Genomic DNA, 4,812 nt, shown 5'->3' with positions numbered 1-4,812 from the left:
AAGCTTTTGACGGAAGAACCGTCAACTAATTCTTGTGATTCTTTTTGTAAAGATCGTGATGTTTTTAGTAATTCTATGTACGTGCAAACCAATTTTACAAAAGCTATTTCAATTTAGAAATGTGACAAAATGGTAATGCGCATCATTTTAAACAAATACCACACCGCATCATCTCGATCGTAAATAAAATCATTTACAAGGAAAAGACAACAGTTAGATTAAATGTTAAACCTTATTTTTGTCACGTTATAAATGTTTATAACAAAATATTTTGAAGAAATAGTAGGAAATGTTCAACGGAATTATTTAACACTATGTATAAAGTGAAAACAACAAGTTTTACATTTTCATAAACTGCCGGTGGAAACAAGATCGCATAGGTGAAATTTTAGGAGAAACATATATCAAGGTAAGTTTTATTACGTTTAGATAAATAAGAATATATCGTTGATTTATTGATTGATTATCTAAGTATACTCTGTTTTCCCAAAGAATACACAAACACTTTATAAAGAAAAAATGCTAAAAACTGTGAAACTTCTAGCTTTCATTACAAAGTCTTTATGCTTGGAGACCTTCATCGAAAAAGAGAATACGAATAACACTAATGCCAATACAGCAGAAATGTCAACCTTGCCTAGTCTTTTTGCACGGAGACCTGCATCGGAAAATAGAATGAATGACAGTACATAGTGCGACTGCAGCATACAGAACATATCCTTTATAGTCTAAGAGTTTTGGTTAATTCCCTTGCAATCAACCAATAACGATATCGACCAGAATATATATTTTCATAGTTACGGATTCATAAGCTTGATGTATTAAAATAGAATGATGTGGTATGATTTCCAATGAGAGAACTCTTAACAGAGACTATCTTCAACAATGAGCTAAATTAACACAGCATAACAAGCTATAAAAGGAAACGGCATTACAAATGTAAAACAATTAAAACGAGAAAGCTAACGACCTGATTCACGTACCAAAAAACAAACAAAACCAAAATATGAAATACAGCAACAAACGACAACCACCGAATTATAGAGGCTACTGTTGGGACATGGACATACATAATGTAGCGGGGATAAACACATGTGCTGACACTAGCCTTCCCCATAAAATAGGACATAGGACAGCCGTGTAACAGCTCAACTTCAGAACATAAAAAACACATAATGTTTTTCTGTCTGTCTGTCATATTGTGCCGCTTTGCATCTTTTTCAGATCTTTTGTATTTGATATGCTGTTTCATCATTGGCTGGGGTTTAATATACAAAAAAAAACTTTAAACAAAATCAAACTATTTTGAGATATTATTTTTCCCGAGGCCACTGACTTTCATCTGAAAGAAAATAATACAGTTTTAGTTTTTATTATTAATTAACTTAGAGCTATATTTATTCTCAGGTGTTTGATTAGCACTAACATAAGTCACTGATTTATCAAAAATTCCACCTAGACTTTGTACTAAATATATAATACATAAAGTACGTTGCTCAAATTTCATTTTATTTCCATTCATCCACATACAATATTGTTTACGTTTTCTTTCCGTTCATCCACATACAATATTGTTTACGTTTTCTTTCCATTCATCCACATACAATATTGTTTACGTTTTCTTTCCATTCATCCACATACAATATTGTTTACGTTTTCTTTCCATTCATCCACATACAATATTGTTTACGTTTTCTTTCCATTCATCCACATACACTATTGTTTACGTTTTCTTTCCATTCATCCACATACAATATTGTTTACGTTTCCTTTCCATTCATCCACATACAATATTGTTGACGTTTTATTTTAGTATGAATCAGCTTATTATTTTGTGGGCTCTCGTTGGAATGGTGGCGACACAAGCAATTCCTCCTCTAGGCGAAACTGGTAAGATATACGATTTATTTTAAGATAGATATTAAGGCTCCATTGATTGTTTTAGTACACGGGGACCGTTGTTCCCGTTATTATCCTGAGACAAACCTTTTCCCATCTTAAGTCAAAAACAAAATATGTTTTTCAAAACATAAGAAAAACATTTTGTATTTACTTGAATTCCTTCTTAAGACCATACCCTCCTAGAAACTCGGTCAGTGTTATATTAAATTGTAATAAATATGTATATACAATTATTTTTTAACCAAGAACACTTCCTTGCTTGATTAATTCCGTTAAAACGAAGTCGGAGACCCTATTATTATTTTACACCAATAAAACGGAGATTGTTGTATCAACAGCATAAAAATCTATGGAGTAAAAATTTGATGTTTTAAAGACAAATTTTAAAACGGTTTTAGCCGATTGTATGTGTTTTCTATACAAATGGGCACCTTTTTTGAAAGAATTCAATCAGTAATTTTATGGGTGAAAAAAGAGATAAAGACATAATTTTACGATTTTCAGATACAGTTCAACGTGCCAAAGATGTATGATAAATTTAAAGAAATTCTGTGGTGTAGCCCTTTTACTGTAACTTGACGCTATTTTATATTTGGTTCTGTTCATGAAATATAAAACCAGGTGTAACACACTAAAAGCTACTTTTCTCCCCGATACAAACGTATCGGAATTAGTTACGTACATTCAACTTTGAATATTAATGTATTTTTTATTTTTTTCAACAGAGCCATTAGAAGGACCATGCCAATGTATTCTGAGTTGCTGTCAACATCATTTACAAATCCGAAGGATTCCGGGTTTACCTTTCGATCGTCTTAGATTTAGCTATCAGTGTTGCGGGTGTATTGACTGTCCTCCTCAAGTTCCGAGGAATCCCGAAAGTGAATTTCCTGTTGTTACTATTTTAAACGGACAACTTATTGAAATCGATGGTAGCTGACATTGTGCCATTAAATATTATCTTCTTTTTCGTTAGTTGTGCTATAATTGACCCTTTAATCTTCTATATCAGGAGGTCATTCTAATCCAAAAGTGAGTTCTGGATTCTATTTTGCAATGAGAGCTGAAAACTCGATTTTGATTTAAATAAGGCAGCAACCATTTTATTTTCAATTTTAGCATTACATATAGTGGCAGCTGAGGTTGAAACCAACTGCTGTTATTACTCATATTCTAGTGGGCATGTTTTCGATTGATCGTATTTAGATAGGCACTAAGAAATGCTTATGAAGCTCACATGACACTTAATACCAGGCGCATCTAACAAGTAAAAAATACCAAGAGTCTATGAAAAAAACTCACATGGACCTAAGGACCAGGTGATCTAACAAGTAAAACGTAAAACGAGTAAATGCTTATCAATCTCACATGGTCAAACAAGAAAATAAATACCAAGAGTTTATGGAAAATAAGAAGATAATTACCAATGAGACCACAATCCAACAGAGACTAAATATCGCAAGCAATTATATGTAATCTTACTGCCTTCTACTATGGGGAGATGCAATAACATTTAAGTAGCTTTAAAAAAAAATTACACAATGACAAAATGTAAAAACAATCAACCCTGACAATATTATACAATTAACAAAACTATTAACCAATCATATGTAAGACAGTGACGAACGTCAACCACTGATTTCTACAACCACTGAATTACAGTACTATAATGCATATGGTACTCCTTCATATATATGATATAGGGGGATTAGAGCACAGTCTTTTGTTTTTAAAAACACTATAAAGTGTTATATGAAGACATAAAAGTATGTTTTTTTTTCTTTCTATGTCACATGCCATATGAATTTTATCCCATTCTTACAAATAAAGCGAGAGTGGGTATGCTTTAGTGGGGCCTGTTTACAGATTCTCGGTAACTGTCACAAAATAAATTGAAAAATTTCTTTGACATGCTATTGGTTTTAAAATAAATTAAGCCTGAAAATTTAAAGGAAAAGAAAGAACTAAACATGCCAAAGCAATTAGAATTATTTTTTTAAACAATTATATATTTAAGTTACATACAAAGTAATTTTGTATAACAAGGAAGAAATTTGAGAAGACGTTATCGGAAGATGTTTTTCTTCCTGCTTATTTGTATATATTTGTTCATTGGCCCAAAGAACACACACCTTAACATGCTTAATGATCCTTAATGTTACACAATTTTCGTGAGAATGAATTAATGAAATGTTACTTTTTATTTGATGCACTGAAGCATAAAGATGTAAATATATTTTTTTAAAACCGTGTTTGATCATAGAAATAAAATTACAAAATTGATACGACATGTACGAGAAAAACACGATCATAGTATTAACGTCTTAAGTCCAACAGTTTATGCTTAATCTTCCTAGGTTAGCGGTAAAAAATGAAAATCTTTGTGATTTGTTAAAAAGGTAGGTTTTTGTTACATTTAGTGACAAATAAAATTAAAAAGCTAGATCTTGAGAAAATACTGCATTTCTAGTACCATGATTTCATCCCTGAAATACTTTTTTGAAAATATTTATAACTTTAACCGAAATAATTTGATGTTTAAAACCAGTAAAATGAAAATTATGTTTTTACTTCAAAAATCTCATTCGTCATGATGAATGCAATGTGGTGTGTTTTTTTTTTATCTACCTGTGCTGCTTAAAGAAATTATCCAAATCGTTGCAGAAGAAAAATTCACAAGTCATTAAGAAAATTAGTTCCCATGCTTTTAATACATTGAATAAGCATGACAGTTTTGTATTGTTGAAATACTATTTTACTGCACCTTCGTATTTTGTATAACTTTATCTAAAGATCTAGATAACACTAAGATATCAAGGTCAACATGTCTAATGTGACATACAACACAAAGGTATAAAATGTGGGGTTTCCCTTTAAATTTATATTTTTTAAGTATTATTACTGACGTTT

At 31.1% G+C, this 4,812-nt stretch overlaps 1 long non-coding RNA gene across 1 annotated transcript; it reads left to right on the top strand.

The window, feature by feature from the left end:
• The first annotated feature begins 218 nt into the window (after positions 1–218).
• LOC134693248 (uncharacterized) lies at positions 219–2,869 on the top strand. The gene is made up of 3 exons (XR_010102375.1): positions 219–409; positions 1,814–1,890; positions 2,628–2,869. It is a non-coding gene; the product is annotated as an uncharacterized LOC134693248 (long non-coding RNA).
• Positions 2,870–4,812: the final 1,943 nt, after the last annotated feature.

This window comes from Mytilus trossulus, chromosome 12 (assembly GCF_036588685.1).
Source record: "Mytilus trossulus isolate FHL-02 chromosome 12, PNRI_Mtr1.1.1.hap1, whole genome shotgun sequence".
Classification (NCBI taxonomy): Eukaryota; Metazoa; Mollusca; class Bivalvia; order Mytilida; family Mytilidae; genus Mytilus; species Mytilus trossulus.
The sequence above is the reverse complement of the archived record's forward strand: the minus strand, read 5'-3'. Positions and strand labels throughout refer to the sequence as shown.